Source organism: Schistocerca nitens, chromosome 1 (genome assembly GCF_023898315.1).
Source record: "Schistocerca nitens isolate TAMUIC-IGC-003100 chromosome 1, iqSchNite1.1, whole genome shotgun sequence".
NCBI classification, from domain to species: domain Eukaryota; kingdom Metazoa; phylum Arthropoda; class Insecta; order Orthoptera; family Acrididae; genus Schistocerca; species Schistocerca nitens.
The window spans coordinates 233,972,872-233,992,427 of record NC_064614.1 but is presented as its reverse complement, the minus strand read 5'-3'; the positions used below and the strand labels follow the sequence as shown (position 1 = coordinate 233,992,427).

General features: G+C 44.5%; 1 protein-coding gene across 1 annotated transcript in view; it reads left to right on the top strand.

Annotated features, from left to right (window-relative positions):
* The window catches only part of LOC126246439 (uncharacterized), a 367,197-nt gene that overhangs the window by 34,511 nt on the left and 313,130 nt on the right, over nucleotides 1-19,556 (top strand). The window lies entirely within an intron of this gene.

Sequence of the window (19,556 nt, the reverse complement as noted above, 5' to 3'; positions counted from 1 at the left end):
ATGTTAAAAAACATACTTCCGTGCATTTTTTTATGGTTTGTATTAACCAATTACACTAGCCCCTCTCCTCACGTTCGGTCTGTGGAATCGATTCGTCAGTATTTGATGTGGTTTACGAAATATATCCAGCAGTAATGTTAGGTGACTCACCCTGTATACTCCTGTGCGGTTAGTCCCGGCGGAGGTTCAAGTCCTCCCTCGGGCATGGGTGTGTGTGTTTGTCCTTAGGATAATTTTGGTTTTAGTAGTGTGTAAGCTTAGGGACTGATGCCTTAGCAGTTAAGTCTCATAAGATTTCACACACATTTGAACTTTTTTTTTATTAATATACTTGTTGGACCACGACAGGTCCAGCAGCTGGATCACCACCATATCTCTGCCAAGAAAGTGGGCGGTGTCTGCTGGAACCAAGTGACACTTACCCTGTGAAAAGGCCATAGATAAAGCCTTATTGTGAATCTTACAGTTGTGATGGGCGGCCTTGCAGAAATGAGGTCACAGGCTACATGTTTCATAATGTGATTGCTGAGGACAGCCATGTAGCCTTTTCACTAGGCTCTTCCCATATTGTGCAGTTTCTGTGACAGGGAATGAACCAGTCTGGAGCTCGGATGGGACATCTCTGCAATATAAACACAGGAGGAGTGGGTGGAAAACGTGGTCATCGACCTCGCAAGGAGCTAGAATGCGAGGCACCAAAGTTGCCGACTTGGTGTCAGTGTGGGAGCAGACGTCTATCGCATTGCCGGAGCTGGTGTCCTGTCCAGCCAGGGCACCAAGCTGCGTTGCGGAGCGATCCTAGGTGCAGCCACCAGGAGAAGACTACTGGGTTAAAACGATCCCAGCTCAAAATGTTTGTAGCCTCCTTGGTGGCGACGACCAATATGTGAGCCGCCAAAGGAGAGTCGTCCGATCACATCTATGCTATCGTTACTCTAACTCTTCAGTTACTGGACAAGTTACTGAAGTGGCGGCGTTCTTAGCTGCCTGTAAGTTAGCAAATTAATTAACATTGTAGAGGATAAGTCGATTTGGAATGACTGGAAAGTTCTTAAGGAACGCTCCCAACGTCAATAACCGATCCGAAAAATACGCACGTGAAGTACGACTGGACCTAAGTGCAGTTCATCAGTTTCTGAACGCGAGTCCATGTGTGACCTGATTTACGCAAATATACCATTTTTCTTTTCGAAAATATCATTGTCGCCGTTGATAAGTAATGACATAGTCGCTGAAAGACTGCAAATTCTGATTAAGCCACCCTCCAGAACCTGTCTGAGGGTAGGAAGATTTGCCTGAAGGAGCGCAGGGCCTCAAAGGTCGACCAGGTAGAGAATACCTGGGAAGGCTGCCGAGCGGAAGGCAAGCCAACAATGAGGAGTCTTTGTGCTTCAGGAGATAATTTCAGACACCCTCGTCCGGTTAATGGACCTATAGCTTATCTCTCACCGACGAATCGGCGTACAGTCGATTACACTTGCAATTTGTGCACCGGAAGCGATAGTCCCAAGAAACTGACCTGTACGTTTCGTCGTTCTTTTTGCAACAGCTAAAATTTATGGTGGGCAGGTACGACATGGATTTGAATATCAAAATGCTCCATTAATTTAGTTTTAAAGTGATTATAAAACAACTCCTGGTTCGACCTCAAGATTTAACTGTTGAAAGAGGTGATACACCTCAGCATCCGATACGTAAATAAAAAGCTCGTTAATGAATATCACGTGAGCTTTAATATGCGATGGAATGCTGTTCCAATCGTGTGATGTAGATAGCCTCCGGTTACGCTTTCTTGTCTAAAATGGGATATGGTGACAGTGCCACTCGGAATCCCTTTACCATCTTGCCGACGTGGAAAATGTGGTTGGAAAACTCTGACGTCATGATAATGGTGCCATCTCCTCCATCATGAGTTCTGGGGTTTGCTGCATGTTTGCACTTGGGTGGTCAAATTGTGTTGACAGATGTCATACTGAAATGAGAATTGTACTTTAGTTATCAGATATGCGATAAATTTCCTTAGAAGCACCTACTATGAGAACTATGAAAAAGTTCAAGTGGAATTCTTTTCATCCTCGTCACCATTGACTGAAGTTATCTAACAAGCGGTCGCTAAGCAAGAACAAGCTTCCAGTTAGAAATATAATAATAAATACTCTAGTCGGTATAATGTAAAAAAGACACTTCTCATAAAACCACAAGAGCTGTACCGTGCGAGATGACGCAGTGGTTAGCATACTGGACTCGCATTCAGGAGGACGACGGTTCAAACCCGCGTCTTGCCATCCTGATTTAGATTTTCCGTGTTTTCCCTACATCTGTGCAGGAAAATGCCGGGATGCTACCTTTGAAAGGGTTCGGCCGCCTTCTTTCTCCATCCTCCCCTAACCTGATGGGACCGATGACCTCGTTGTTTGGTCCACTTCCGCAAATCAATGAACCAACCAACCACAAGGGCTACTGTTATTCAGTCACAGAAACACAAGCCTTCTTGATTAAATCGAAACTGGAAAACTGTCCAATAGCTTGACGACGTTTGTTTTGTTGTAAATCTAATCACGCTGTAAATCCAGATTTTGAATAATCAAGTAATTAATTTCCGTCAGCTATACTCATTTTCAGACCTGAGTGAATCCCGTATATCACGTAATTCCCTTCATTACCTATGTAGATGGTACAGTCACACTAATCTTCCATACAAGCTTCATCATAAAATATTAAAATTTTTGTGACTACTACAGACTATGTCACGCCAGGCATGTTGACGCTTTACTGGCGTAACAGTGTTCATGGTTCACAGAAAAATGTTTACAAAAAATGGTTCAAATGGCTCTGACCGCTATGGGACTTAACCACTGAGGTCATCAGTCCCCTAGAACTTAGAACTACTTAAACCTAACTAACCTAAGGACATCACACACATCCATGCCCGAGGCAGGATTCGAACCTACGACCGGAGCGGTCGCGCGGTTCCAGACTGTAGTGCCTAGAACCGCTCGGCCACTCCAGCCGGCAAAATTTTTACATTTTGTGACGAAGCTTGCAGGGCAGATTCTGTGACTGTACCATATGTACCATATCTATGCAGTGACAAGAGTTATGTAATGTAATGGATTTACTCGGGTCTAAAGACGGTCATAGCTGACCGAGATTAATTACCTGATTAGTAAAAATTTTTGTACTTCATGACTGGATTTATAACAAAACAAATATTTCCTTGATCGCTATGAAACGTTATTGCGAGTATGTCGCAGCTCTTGAAGCTTCATAATTGTCCGTAGCTCGTGGTGTAGTGAGTAGTATCATTACTTCTAGGTCGTGGGGTCCTGCGTTCTATTCCTGGTCTGGTCGGAGATTTTCTTCACTCGGGGAGTGGATCCACTGTGTTATCCTCACGGTTTCCCCTGATCTTCATCGACGCGCAAGTCACTAAAGTGGCATCCAATAGAAAGACTTGCACCAGGTGGCAGAATAGACCCAGCTGATCTCCTGGCCAGTAATTTCCTACGATAATTTCATTTCGTCTTCATAACCAATCATGAAATAGATGTTCATAGAGGAATACAACCACAATGAGTTTAATATGATACGAGTGAGTGTGGTTTGTAGACGGCTGACGACTTGCAGCCGGCTTTAAAGGCAGTGTGTCCAGGATGGTGTGTCGGCTTCAGTAGGCCTTGCTGTGGCCGGGAGGTTCCCTAATTCAGTTTCGGTAAAGTGTGTCGTTTTTGAGGGCCTCCTAATGCCGATGTGAGCGCGGACTGTTGGCGAAGCGGGCTCCTGTGGTCGCAGCAATGGCTGCCACAGTTGCACTTTCAGCAAGTCGTTGTTCCTGTTGCCCTCCGGAACTGTTTCTTTTTGGTTCACTATGGCACGACGCCTACAGGTTCCGCACTTCGGCCACCCGCTGTACTGGCCTATTACGCTGGTGAACTTCGTGTTCCGACACAGCAGCGATGAAGTCATTTTGTGTGAACTGAAGAAAAAAAAATACTTTTTGAACTAACCAGGAAGTTATTCATTTCCTTTATTGAACTGAAGATTGTCACATTTTAGATTTATTAAATAAAAAGAGTTATAAAATGGTGATACAAAGGGCGTTCAAAAAGTTTTCCACAGTCGTCTGTAATGTTTTTATTTTTTGCAGGAAGAGAATGAATTTTTTCGTGAACACACTTGGAACATTTAGCTATAAGCTGGTCTATACAGTTGAGCCATAATGGACCGTGAGGTAGATGTCAGGTTGCGACAACGTTCGGTGATGGAGTTCCTCTTCAAGACCGGCGATGACTTTGCCACATCGAATCACAGGAAGTTGCTCCCTATTTATGCGGAGGACACAGTGGATCGCAGCAGTATCCAGCTGTGGTGGCAGAGGTTTAAAGAAGGTGATTTCTCTCTACTGGACAATCCACGAAGCGGTAGACCATCGACGGCTGTGAGTGATGTGAATAAGGAGACCACTGATCAAATCATCCAAAATGATAGCTGTGTAACGACACGACTGCTTGCTGAAGTGACTCGTTTGTAATTAGGTAGTGTGGTATCACTGGTACAGTCACACAGAAAAATCTGTGCACGTTGGGTGCCTAGATTATTGACAAGCGAAATGAAAACGAAGAGAAAGAATCTGTGCGAGGGTCTCATGAAGACCTTTACTGAAGAGTGGAAACAGTGTTTTGACGGAGTCATTACCCAGGATCAAACATGATTGTTTTTGTCCGAACCTGAGAGAAAAACCCAATCCATGGAGTGGCGTCATCCGGGTTCCCCTTGGAAGAAGAAACCAAGACTGTCACGAACAGCAGGCCGAAAGGTGATGGCCTCCTTCTTCTGGCATCAATGTGGTATCATTTTCATTCACTTTTTGGAACCTGACTCCACAATTAACCGGGACCGTCACTGTTTGTCAGTGGACGAGCTGCGACGTGCCATCAAGACCCACAGACCACCACAGCTTGAGGGTCAGCTGATCAGACTACACCATGACAACGCCAAACCCCATGCATCCCTTATGACGCAGGAGAAAATCAGCAAAATGGGTTGGAAAATTGTTCCTCATCCTCCCTACAGTCTGGACTTGGCTCCGTCTGATTTTTACCTCTTTGGTCGTCTGAAGGCTCACCTGCGCGGTAAAACATTTGATAGTGAGAAAGACCGTATTTCGTGTGTCAGGTGATGGTGTAAAAGTCAGTCCCCAGAATTTTACCAAGGCGCATTTACATCATGGAAAGAACGTTGGGCCAGATGCGTCACAGTTGATGGAGGCTACATTGAATAGGCTCAATGTATAGCTAAATGTTCGAAGTATGTTCACAAAAAAATTTCATTCTCCTCCTGCAAAACAAAAATATTAGAGCCGACTGTGCAAAACTTTTTGAACGCCCTTTGTATATTTTACTTAATTAGCAAGTCGAACTGTGTGGCAGTAATCCCTTGTCCTTCGTAGAGGGAATGTGGGGCAGGTACACTAGTCGTCATGGTGCAGCACTGATTTACTGTCCTACCCAGCCACAGAACTTGTGGAGAAGGCAGACGCCTGTACTTTCCTCCACTTCTGTACGCTGGTCTGCAGTTCGTTGTCTGTGCCACAATGTTGTCTTCATAGCCAGTGGCTCATGTGAAGAGAGATGAATATCAGAGGGAGCCAAGACCGGGCTGCATGGTGGGTGATCAAAGACTTCGAAACGCTGCAGGGGCGGGAGATACTGTTATTCTAGGCATCTTCACCTACTCACTGTGTGCTCAGAACTGTAAAGAGCGACATGACGCAGTCGACAGGCACACTAGAGACTCTGCCCAACACATCTGTGCAAACCTTCATCGGACCTTACTTTCCGAACAGCCTCTGTATATCCACTGTCACTTTTCCTGGCAAAGGCTTTCATGTTCAATCGGCCGTTGGTGACAAAATATTCGCTAGTTCTGTGCTCAAGGTTAGCAATGTGACTTTACCCATTACGAAATTTTCTATTACAAATCTTCAAAATTTTGGAGTGCAGAGATGTTCGGCCACTAACCCTGTTGCACTGTTTGTCACAGTGCTTGTGATGGTGTAATCTTCACCATTGTAAATGTTACGTACCCGTACTGATCTGCCAGACAAAAAAGGGAAGCAGCCAGAAGACAGGGTCGGATGTTCATGTAACAGCGTACACATACGCACCATCAGCAGGTACTAGGCTAATTCGAAAAGTAAGGTCCGAATAGCCATAGCTAATCGAATGTCGCGCGAATACTGAAACACGCAAGAGCACCGACAGCCGGAAGGTCTTGCTCGTCTAACGATGCCATTCGCAATGGTATTGTCGCATTTTGCTGTTCACAGTGTCAGTTCAAAATGGTTAAAACGATTTTTCAGCCCGCTGACCATGAAACACGGTTACTGATTCGGTTTTTGATAGCAAGGAACATTGCACCAGCGGATAAGTGAGATGCGTGGCCCCAATGCGATGAGTGACAACAAAGTGTGTAAATGGGTGAGAGCTTTTAAGGATAGACTGCAAAACGTCCATCACAAACCGCAATCAGGCCAACCGTCAGTTATCTCAAAAGATTTGGTCAAAACAGTGGGCGAAAAGATTCGTGAAGGCCGGCGATTCATGATTGCAACATTAGAATTGGAATTTCTGCATAGGAGTAAAACAACTTTGCACTAAATTGTCTCTGAAAAGTTACAATTTCGCAAACTGCGATCACCTTAGGTTCGCAGGCTCTTTACTGAGAAAAGCTAAGAAATTGATCCATTTTTGAGAATGTTGTCACAGGGGACGAGATGTGGGTTTCTCATATTGGTATAAACGTCAGTCAATGGAATGTCGTCACACGACATCATCAGTCAAAGACAAGGCCAAGCAAACAGTCTCAATACACAAGGTTATGGCAGCCGAGTTTTGGGACTGACATGTAGTTTCGTTAGTTGAGTTTTTGCAGCAAGGGTCAACAATAAACGTAGCCGCTTACTGCACTACGCTGACTAAACTTCGACGTGCAACACAGAATAAGGGACGTGGCCGTCTGATGTCTGGAGTTTTCATATTTCATGACAATGCCACACACATTTCTGCTGTTCACACCCAAAATCCGATCAGATATTTTAGGTGAGAACAGATTGTCCACCCACCGTACAGTCAAGACCTGGAGCCAAGCGATTTTCACTTATTTCGCTATCTAAAGGAGGTGCTTGGCCGAAGCGCTTCGCAACAGATGACGAAGTGAAGAAAGTAGTTAAAGGCTGGTTATCCTAACAGGTGGTAGACATCTATGACTTAGAGATATAAAAACTTGTGGAATATTACGACAAATGTTAAAATCTAACATGGAAACATAGCGAAATTGAAATTCCGACGTCGGGTGCAACCTGGCCCTTAAATAAATTCAGTGGTAAAACTGAAAATTTGTGACAGATGAGAACTCGAACCCGGATTTTCCGCTTTACGTGAACGGTCTCGTTAACCATTTCTGCTCTCCGAGCTCGCATCCTGTCCAACCCAAGTTTCCAACTTGTCGCACACTCCATGTGTACAGTCCCCTATCCATTGCCGTCACTGTTCGCAGCCTCACACAGATTCCTGCAAGGTGTTGTACAAAGAGCGGATCTGTACTGAACGATCATTAATTCCTGCCAAGGTAAATACACCACTGGACATCAAAATTGCTACATCAAGAAGAAATGCAGATGATAAACGGGTATTCATTGCACAAATATATTATACTAGAACTGACATGTGATTACATTTTCACGCAATTTGGGTGCCTAGATCCTGAGCAATCAGTACCCAGAACAACCAACTCTGGCTATAATAACGGCCTTGACACGCCTGGGCATTGAGTCAAACAGAGCTTGGATGGCGTGTACAGGTACAGCTGCCCATGCAGCTTCAACACGATACCACAGTTCAACAAGAGTATTGATTGGCGTGTTGTGACGAGCCAGTTGCCCTGCCACCATTGACCAAACGTTTTCAATTAGTGAGAGATCTGGAGAATATGCTGGCCAGGGAAGCACTCGAACATTTTCTGTATCCAGAAAGGCCCGTACAGGACCTGCAACATGCGGTCGTGCATTATCCTGCTCAAATGTAGGGTTTCGCAGGGATCGAATGAAGGGTAGAGCCACGGGTCGTAACACATCTGAAATGTAACGTCCACTGTTCAAAGTGCCGTCAATGCGAACAAGAGGTGACCAATGGCATCCCATACCATCATGCCGGGTGATACGTCAGTATGGCGATGACGAATACACTCTTCCAATGTGTGTTCACCGCGATGTCGCCAAACACGGATACGACCATCATGATGCTGTAAACAGAACCTGGATTCATTCCAAAAAATGACGTTTTTCCATTCGTGCACCCAAGTTCGTCGTCGAGTACACCATCGCAGGCGCTCCTGTCTGTGATGCAGCGTCAAGGGTAACCGCAGCCATGGTCTCCGAGCTGATAGTCCATGCTGCTGCAAAGGTCGTCGAACTGTTCGTGCAGATAGTTGTTGTCTTGCAAACGTCCCCATCTGTTGACTCAGGGATCGAGACGTGGCTGCACGATCCGTTACAGCCATGCGAATAAGATGCCTGCCATTTCGACTGCTGCTGATACGAGGCCGTTGGGATCCAGCACGGCGTTCCGTATTACCCTCCTGAACTCACCGATTCAGTATTCCACTAACAGTCATTGGATCTCGACCAACGCGAGCAGCAATCTCGCGATACGATAAATCGCATTCGCGATAGGCTACAATCCGACCTTTATCAAAGTCGGAAACGTAATGGTACACATTTCTCTTCCTTACACGAGGCATCACAACAACGTTTCACAGGCAACGCCGGTCAACTGCTGTTTGTGTATGAGAAATCGGTTGGAAAGTTTCCTCATGTCAGCACGTTGTAGGTGTCTCCACCGGCGCCAGCCTTGTCTGAATGCTCTGAGAAGCTAATCATTTGCATATCACAGCATTTTCTTCCTGTCGGTTAAATTTCGCGTCTGTAGCACGTGATCTTCGTGGTGTAGCAATTTTAATGGGTGGTGTTCGTTCTCTCAGGGACGTTCGAAAGAAGTTGGGAATTTGGGTTGGACAGCAAGACAAGATGCTTGCTCGGATAACCGAAGTAGTTAAGGCGACAGCTCGCCTAAACCGGGAAATCTGGGATCGAGTCCTGGTACAGCAAAAAATTTTCACTTGTCGCTATTGAATTTATTTCCATGTCCGTTTGCAGCTAATGTCGGAATTAAAATTTCGTCTTGTCGGAAAAAAATCTTAGCATCAAGAAGGAGCTGTGCGACATAACGAAAGTTGGTAGGCGTGTTTCTACATCTGCAAGATGGTGTCTATTCACATTTCAGGTCGAATAAGAGTGGCGCTAGTAGTGCCACTATAAGGATGCAAATCAGGTTTGCTTTAAAGACACGCTGTAAAGGTCGTGAGCGTTAGTTACCTTTGAATAGGAGGTGGTGAGCTGATGTTAGTCAAGAATGCCTTTAAGGCAACAAACACACCATTATCAACACCTCGCTCAGTTTGAAGGAGATCGTGTAATACGGCTACGAGAAGCAGGATGTTCCTTTTGCAACACTCCAGAAAGACTTGGCAGGGATGTAGCCACTGTACTAGACTGATAGCAGCGGTGGTCACGAGAATGGACAGCCGCAAGAAGACCTGGCTCTGGACAGCGACGTGGCACTACCGAGAGGGAGGACCATCGTGTTCGGCGTAGGGCTCTGGAGCATCGCACTACATCCGCAGCGGCAGTTGGCGCCTCGGTGAACTGTTAAAAATCGGTTACTTCAACGACAGCTTCGAGCTAGACGTCCTTCAGCAAGCGTTCCACTGACCCAAACGACTGCCATTTCCGACTTCAGTGCAGCCATGTGAGAGCTCACTGGAGGACAGGGTAAGGTCTGCTGTGTTTTCTGTTGAAAGCTGGTTCTATCTAGGTGCCGGTGACGGCCGTGTGTTGGTTAGAAGGAGCCTAGTTGAGGGTCTGCAACCAACCTGTCTGTGTACTAGACACACTGGACCTGTAAATGGAGTTATGGTCTGCGGTGCTATTTCGTATGACAACAAGAGCACTCTCGTAGTCATCCCACTCACCCTGACTGCAAAACTGTACATCAATCCGATCGTTCGACCTATTGTGCTGCCATTCATGAACAGCATCCCAAGGGGTGTTTTCCAGCAGGACAACGCTCGCCCACATACCACTGTTGTAACCCAACATGCTCTACAGAGAGTCGACATATTGCCTTGTCCTGCTCGGTCACCAGATCTGTGTCCAATCGAGCACATATGGGACACCATAGGACGACAACTCGATCACTATCCACAGCTAGCATTAACCGATTCTGTATTGACCGATCAGGCGCAACAAGCATGGAACTCCATCCCACAAACTGACATCCGGCACCTGTACAACCTAACGCATGCACTTTTGCATACTTGCATTCGAGATTCTGAAGGCTACAGCGGTTATTAATGTACCAGCATTTCACATTTGCAATGGCTCGTCTCGCGCTTACGTTAATATTTGATCTTGCAATGCTAATCACTTAAATATGTTACGAAGACAAAAGTATTTCCTTAAATTTCATTACTCTACAGTAATTATTTTTTGATTTTGCGATTTATTTCTTTAGTGTATATATACGGTTGAAAAACACTAGCGAAAAAATTTGGAGAACCGGCATTTGAAAATGTTTGCTGAACGATTCTACTGCCGCCAACATACGTTGCGCCTAAGGACCACGAAGATAAGATGCGAGAAATTAGGGCCCATACGCTCGCAACCGTTTTTCCCTCCTCTGTTAGCGAGTGGAACAGGAAACGAAATGACTAGTAGTCGTATAGGGTACCCACCGTCACTCGCCGTACGGTGGCTTGTGGAGTATCTGGTAGATGTAGACAAAGTGGTGTCTGTTCTCTAAGATGTCCGAAAAAATGTGCATATAAAAATTATGGAAACTATATAAGATAGAGCAACATGTTGCTGTTGTTGTTGTTGTTGTTGTTGCAGTCTTCAGTCCAGAGACTGATTTCATGCAGCTCTCCACGCTACTCTATCCTGTGCGAGGTTCTTCATCTCTGAGTAACTACTGCAACCTACATCCTTCTGAATCTGCTTAGTGTATTCATCACTTGGTCTCCCTCTACGATTTTATCCTCCACGCTTCCATCCAAAACTAAATTGGTTATCCCTTGATGCCTCAAAACATGTCCTACCAACTGATCCCTTCTTCTAGTCAAGTTGTGCCAGAAATTTCTCATCTCCCCAATTCTAGTCAATACCTCCTCATTAGTTGTGTGATCTACCCGTCTAATCTTCAGCATTCTTCTGTAGCACCACATTTCTAAAGCTTATATTCTCTTCTTGTCTAAACTATTTATCGTCCATGTTTCACTTCCATACAAATACTTTCAGAAACGACTTCTTAACACTTAAATCTATACTCGATGTTAACAAATTTCTCTTCTTCAGAAACGCTTTCCTTGCCATTGCCAATCTACATTTTATATCCTCTCTACTTCGACCATCATCAGTTATTTTGCTCCCCAAATAGTAAAACTCCTTTACTACTTAAGTGTCTCATTTCCTAATCTAATTCCCTCAGCATCGCCAGACTTAATTCGACTACATTCCATTATACTCATGTAAGGAATTAAATAAAAACAGTTTTTTGAAAAAATCTGTGATGTTTTATGTTTTATAAGGAATCGGACCTTACTTTCCGAATAACCTTCGTGTGTAAATGATTATTGTTGTAATTCTCTATGATAGATAGAACGGCCACCTGCGTGCACTAATATTTTTTGTGTTTAGTGTTGTTACCAGTCCTGGTAGGGATATAAGGGGCATGAACAACGTGAAATGTTGAGTGACCACTGTGAAGGACACGGAGATGGCGCGAACGCTTGTGGGACAGCGTTACCAGCACCTGACAGTGTTTGAAATGAGCCTCGTTGTGGGTCTCCATTTGGGTAACTGCTCAAACCATGCTTTATGCAGATTTGTGGGGCATTCGGATGTAACAGTAGCCAAATATTGGATAGCATGCCCTTGAAATCTGTGCCTCACGTCCGAGAAAAAAGTAACTCACTTCTTGCAACGTTCTGTGCCATCCCGCAGCATTGGTAAGAGAGACTAAGAGCAGGCGGAGTATGGAATTACCGTCGCATGAGTAGGCTAACGTTAACAGCATAAAACAAACGACTGCGTTTGGAGTGGTGCCCTGACTGGGAAGCATGTACTTCTGATAAATGGTGTCGCATTGCCTTCAACGACGAATCTCGGTTCTGCACTACCCCGGATGACCTTCGTCGGTGAGTACGGCGACGACCTAAGGAGAAGTTCCAATTTTCCAGTGTTTTGGAGAGGCACTTCATTATTATTCCGTGCGTCATGGTGTGGGGAGCTATTGGGTACGACTTCAGGCCACGGCTGGTAGCGACTGAGGGAACTCTGAAGCCACAACGTTACGGCACGGACGTCCTGCGTTCTCAGGTATTCCCTTTCACTCGACAGCTTTGTAGTGCCATTTTTCAATGTGACAATGCTGTTGGCCGGCCGCTGTGGTCTAGCAGTTCTAGGTGCTTCAGTCCGGAACCACTCGGCTGCTACGGTCGCAGGTTCGACTCCTGCCTCGGGCATGGATGTGTGTGATGTCCTTGGGTTAGTTAGGTTTAAGTAGTTCTAAGTCTAGGGGACTGATGATCTCAGATGTTAAGTCCCATCGTACTTAGAGCCATTTGAACCATGATAATTAATTGAAACCCTCAGCTGCTGACAGGTGTTGTTGATATACCTCGATGGCGACAGCTGAATATGTGTGCCCCGACCGGGACTCGAACCTGGGATCTCCTGCTTAAATGGCAGACGCTCTGTCCATCTGTCCCCATCGAGGTATATCAACAACACCTGTCGGCAGCTGAGGGTTTCAATTAATTATCATTTATTCTAGAGACGGCTGGTCCCGGTGGAGGTTCGAGTCCTCCCTCGGGCAAGGGTGTGTGTGTTTGTCCTTAGGATAATTTAGGTTAAGTAGTGTGTAAGCTTAGGGACTGATGACCTTAGCAGTTAAGTCTCATAAGATTTCACACACATTTGAACATTTTTTTATTCTAGAGAAGCTGAACGGTCATCAATAATACCATACCATTCTTTCGAGAACTGTTACCATCTCCATTTGAACCATTTCAACAATGCTGTCGCACAAACGGCACATGTGTCTATGGACTGTCTGCGTGATGTTAAGTTACTTCCGTGAGCAGCAAGATATCGAGATCTGTCTCCGAATGAACGTATGTTCGACCAGCTCGGACGTCAACCCTAGTCCTTAGACAGTATCCAGGATATCACGGACGTTACAACAGTTGTGGGCCAACTTATCACAGGAGAGGATACAATGGCTTTATGACGCCTTCCCAAGCGAATAAATGTATGTAACAAAGGCCAGAGGGGAGTACCACGTCGTAATGGTAGGTGGGCTCTCACTACCAAGTTCTTTGTCAATTTGACTCAAAATTTTAATCCCTGAAATAACGTCACATACCGTCTCGACCCATGAAGTTTCATTTCTTTTCGTGTTCCCCTTCCGGGCGTTTCCCCTTTTTTCTCAGGCAGTGTATTTTTTTAGCGCAGTCTTTCTATTTGTTACCCTGGCAGCTTTACTCGATGCTGTTTTGAAGTACCATAGCATTTTAGTTGTGAGCTCTCCGTATGAGGTTCATTTTCTTTCCTGCAGTTCTAATTCTAGAACCAGCCACTAGGCTATGGTTAAGCCATTTACCGCAAAATTCCTCCTCGCAAAAAGGTACGTAGGAAACCAGAAGAAAGCGTCTATGAAGCCAAAGACTCGTGTCGGTCTGGGTGCCGTGCTCACATGGTTCAAATGGTTCAAATGGCCTTGAGCACTATGAGACTTAACATCTGAAGTCATCAGTCCCCTAGAACTACTTAAACCTAACTAACCAAAGGACATCACACACATCCATGCCCGATGCAGGATTCGAACCTGCGATCGTAACGGTCGCTCGGTTCCAGACTGAAGCGCCTAGAACCGTTCGCCACAACGGCCGGCTGCTCACATGGTAAAGCGTTTTCTGCGAAGGTGAGGTTCCAGTTTTAAAAAGTACACCTTTTTTTGTTAGAAGCTGTATTACTGCATATTAAATTAATTTAATGCACACAGTGAAGTGTGAAAGCAAGTTCTGAATAAGTACCCTATGTTACACTTATTTTCTTTACTTATCCTATAAAAAGTCATTATAGTAGTGCAGTACTTCACGAGAAACAGAATTAAGATGTCTAGGGACGCAATAGAGCACTAAAATGATGCATTTCCGTATGGAATCTGCTACTACCATTGTGATAAAACATTTAAAATGGACTCGAAGCAAGGGAGTCTCCCAGGAATTTTTGCTGCTTTCAGTTACAGTATTGTGAAGACTGGTGGGATGTAGTGATACGTAGCAAAAGACCCACAGTCAGCTTCGTTATTGCAATTTTTTCATACGGTGACATGGTTGGAGACCGTGGCTGTTATTTGAAGACAAATTTTGATGGTGTTGGGACAGAAACCAGCAACAAATTTAGTTTCAGTTCCTTTATTCAAAGGGTACCGTTACCGGTTTCGAATCGTTATGATTCATTTTCAGACGGTTTACATGCTTTCCTTATAATATGTGGTGCGTTTTTTTACAGATTAATTGTCCTAAAATATAAATAATACATAATTATAAGCACGCCACACACAGATGACTGCGTTACAGATTTTCATTGGATGTGACTTACGTGAAATGTCGGCTTGGAGTGTTGGTTTTCATAACATTCGTCCAACATATGTGAATACGTTCCCACTACATTCTTATTGTTGCACACGTAAATTTTTCTCACTGAACACTTAAGATTTGTCACTGAAAAGATTTCTACCACGCAACACATGTTTTGATACATACAAAGAGCTGACAAACATATGAGTATCAAAGATACTATTATATATCGTAACATTTGAAGATGTCCTATGTTTGGAAAAAGACCATATATTCACTTATGCAACTGAAACGCCTTTTACACTAGTACAGAGAGACACTGGTTTTTTGACTTTTTGAGCGGATAGTGTTACATTATTGCCATAGAATTTCACAGTCACCGTACGCATGACACTCATGTCCTGAAAGAGTAAATGCATTGTGTAATTTACTGCATGCATAAGTAAGTTGCAATTAAAATCACACAACACTGGTATTATTTACAACGGAACATTAAACACAGCGGCGGACAACTGGCGTTTCGAAGCGCAGTGAACCTGGTGAAAGAGAAATGTTGCACCCACTGGCCTTGAATTTACAAGCTACCACCGAATCGTCTGCTGGACTTCTTAACATAAGGATGGAACATGTAACGAGGTGAATTTACCATACAGGGGTTGAGTAAAAATACTGAAAACCTAAAAGCACTACACATTACCACGCTGGATTTCAAAACAGCTTCCAGTCGTCTCATAATGGATAAGTACAGGTCCTGTATGCTTTCCAATGGAATATTATACCGCTCTTCCTGCGGAACAGTATCAAGTTCAGGCAATCAACAAACCACAATCACACTGTGTTCTGGTGTAGTAAAAAGTGTTTTACTACGTTATTTGTGGAAAATACTTGTTATAGTTACGTATGCATCACAACATCTCAGCATGATGCGGAGAATGGAAGTGCTTGCCACACGAAAACGTGACAAGCTACCTGTAATAATTAACACAAAAGTGATCCAGAAAATTCCCACGTTCACCAAATGTAAAGAATAAATAAAAACGAAAACCCACTGATGATGGCACAGTGGTGCTGAAACATGTTTGGGTACTGAGAAAAACGGTGTTTTGCGTAACTGGCGGAACTCATATCTAAAAAATTTTAACTGCAAACACGGCCAATACAAGGAGCTGCAAATCCAAAAGATGGATACATCATAATGGAGACGGATTACTGATGATGGATATCCGTGTCCTGCTGCGTAAAGAAGTCCGTAACTGCCTACTGCACATCCTCGGCCGACAGCAACCGTTGGCCTTCGTGCACTTTTTTTAAGGGATCGAAGGCCTGATAATAGCTTAGGGAGAGATCAGGACTATAGGGCGGCTACTATAGTGCATCTCAATTGAGCTGGAGTAACTTCTGCGCGACGACATTTGCGATACGGGAACGTGGGTTATTATGAAACACCCCTTGGCGCACCATTCCTTGACGGTGACTTTCGACAGACATGCTGTCCCATACACATTCTTTATTCTACGACGCTGGCCGTTGTGGCCGAACGGTTCTAGGCTCTTCAGTCCGGAGCCGTGCTGCTGCTGCGGTCGCAGGTTCGAATCCTGCCTCGGGATATTTTACGATTCATGTAGTACCATTAATTACAGTATACGTAGAGAAAAATATTAATAATTTAATGGAGAGACAGAAAAAGGGATAAAATCCTACAATTATTCCACTAATGAAATGAATCTATATCTTCACCAGTTCTCAGTGCCTATGACGCATTCCGACGGCTATGCCAACTGACCGCGCTGATTACTTATTCCAACCTTGTGTTTCACCAATGAGTTTATTTCACTAGTTATTTCACAAACAGCCGCATGCGAAGCTCCCCTGGACTTTGACCGAAGTATTTGTAATGCGTATGTATCTATAGCTCTTAGGGGTATGATGCGTCTTTCTTGTGTCCCTTCTCAACAAATACTACTATTGAAGTTTTCCATATCCCTGGAAGTGCGTGAGTCATTAACAATAGATCTCAAAGGTGGCCCTATCTACGGAGTAGTTCAGTGAACAAGAGCAAGGTAGTGAGACCGGGTTGAAAATGTACGAAGGATTGAAAATATATGAAGTGCTGAGTCGAATACGGCAGCACCCTACTCTCTGAAGCGTTAAAGATCATCTGTGGAATACAGAAACTGCCACCAGTGTTTGTTTTTTGTATGAAACTACGCTACAAGACTCAAATTCCGAACAAGAGTTTTAGCAAAGACTACTAGATATAGTACTTTCGTGGGGGTGTAATATGAATGTCTCGTCGATTGCTTATTTCTGTCCGTGCGGTTCTAGGCGCTACAGTCTGGAATCGAGCGACCGCTACGGTCGCAGGTTCGAATCCTGCCTCGGGCATGGATGTGTGTGATGTCCTCAGGTTAGTTAGGTTTAATTAGTTCTAAGTTCTAGGCAACTTATGACCTCAGAAGTTAAGTCGCATAGTGCTCAGAGCCATTTGAACCATTTTTTAACTTATTTCTGCAGTAAACAAAACTGCGACAGCGGTTAGGATCACGTAAGGTTTGGGAAAGATTATGTGACCTCACCGAAGTGTTTTTCTCTAGATGTCTGCACGTAATTTCCGTGGGCTGTGGCGATGCAGTGTGGAGTATTCAGAGCAACACAACTTCACAGGGGCCGTGTTCCTGTTAACGGAGCTGTCAGCCGAGCAAAGAGCGCCATATGCGCCCGCGACAGAGACTAATGATTCGGCCAACAGGCGAGAGGCTTACAAATGGCGCGAGAGGTGGAAGACAAGCCAGCTGACACCCGCCTCGTGAAACTACTGACGCAAAATACCGTGTGTGAACCGAGGTGACGACGGCTCAGCAAAATTTGCAAGTGACACTGAGTTTGACGTACGCCTCCGAAACTATATAAACTGCTATCGGACGTCCTCCCCTCGCAACACGACAGATTTCTGCCGATAAAGAACGGAATTTATCATTAGCTAAAATATTTTAAACAAATTATGTATTCTTTATTTGCGCATTATTAGTTCTAAGCGAATGGCATAATTAGGGCAAGTTGTCCATTTTATTGTTATCATAAATGAGACGTTTCAAAAAAATTAGACAAGAAACGTGGGACAGGTCAGGTAAAAAGGGGACATTAAGTGTATTGCCAAAATTTAATGGACATGCACACGCACTCAAATGATCCAAATGACTTTTTAGAATTATTCTGATGAATTGTCACCGTACCTTACACTTTTACATATTGAATCAATATGTCGCCATGTCCAGTAGCAAAGTTTGATTTGCAGACGGCACATTCTTCAGTCTTCTTCGGTGCCATTGATAAAAGTAAACTCACTTTTCATATTGCTGTTAAAATTACACTTTCGTTTTAGCATGGTGAAACGGTGAACATGAATAGGTACTGGCAACAGTGCAACACGATAACAGCAAATAAACAAAGATTGTAGAACAAGTTGTACAAATGGCGTTTCCTAACGTATATACTTGCCCAGTGGGCAGTAAATTTAGTCAAGTGAAATCACAAAAAGCGGGACATTTCAGTGTCTCCAAGAGGAACTATGGGGGCAGAGGGACGGTTTGTAGAAAAGAGAACTGTTCGAGGGAAAACAGGTTGAATGGTCACTCTAAATTAGAAGATTGTTGGTATATAAGAAGTACGAATATAAAGGATGATCGCCGGCCGCTGGTGGCCGAGTGGTTCTGGCGCTACAGTCTGGAACCGCGCGACCGCTACGGTCGCAGGTTCGAATCCTGCCTCGGGCTTAGATGTGTGTGTTGTCCTTAGGTTAGTTAGGTTTAAGTAGTTCTAAGTTCTAGGGGACTTATGACCTCAGCAGTTGAGTCCCATAGTGCTCAGAGCCATATAAAGGATGATCGTAAAGTTTCCGTTTGAGGGCGTTTCTGCGGTGCATACGCAAGATAGCGCGACTTCGATGCTGGTATATAAGTACCGGCATGTATGCAAAGGATTAGTGTGGAATTCTTGCTTTCCGACTCACGTGCGTTAAATTCGAAAACGTGAACTATAGAGAAGTTATTATCAAGTACATCCAAACAGGACCGGCTTGCAGCTATTCTCTGTTGGCTGTGGAAGGACAAATACCCGAAGACAACCGTCGTAGAATACAAAATGGTTCAAATGGCTCTGAGCACTATGGGACTTAACTTCTGAGGTCACCAGTCCCCTAGAACTTAGAACTACTTAAACCTAACTAACCTAAGGACATCACACACATCCATGCCCGAGGCAGGATTCGAACCTGCGACTGTATCGGTCGCGCAGTTCCAGACTGTAGCGCCTAGAAACGCTCGGCTACTACGGCCGGCCACAACATGGTTCAAATGGCTCTGAGCACTATGGGACTTAACACCTGATGTCATCAGTCCCCTAGACTTAGAACTACTTAAACCTAACTAGCCTAAGGACATCACACACGTCCATGCCCGAGGCAGGATTCGAACCTGCGACAGCAGCAGCAGCACGGTTCCGGACTGATTTACGTGGGAACTCGGAGGACTGTTACTATCAAGTTGTCGTGGCTGTCAGTTTCGTTGACAGCGACTTAACATGATCTCTGTGAGGTGGTTCAACAGCTCTATTGGCAATAGATTCCATTTCTAAGCGAGGTGTTTTGTGAGATCTGAAAGCGTCCTTTGTGATGGCGACACTGCATCCCATCGCCTCAAGCATTTCCAAGGGTGCTCTACAAAATTCTGATCCTGTCTCCGTGTGGGATACAATCTCTCTGATTTTATTTTCATGGTCCCCTTCTCTTGCAGCGTCTG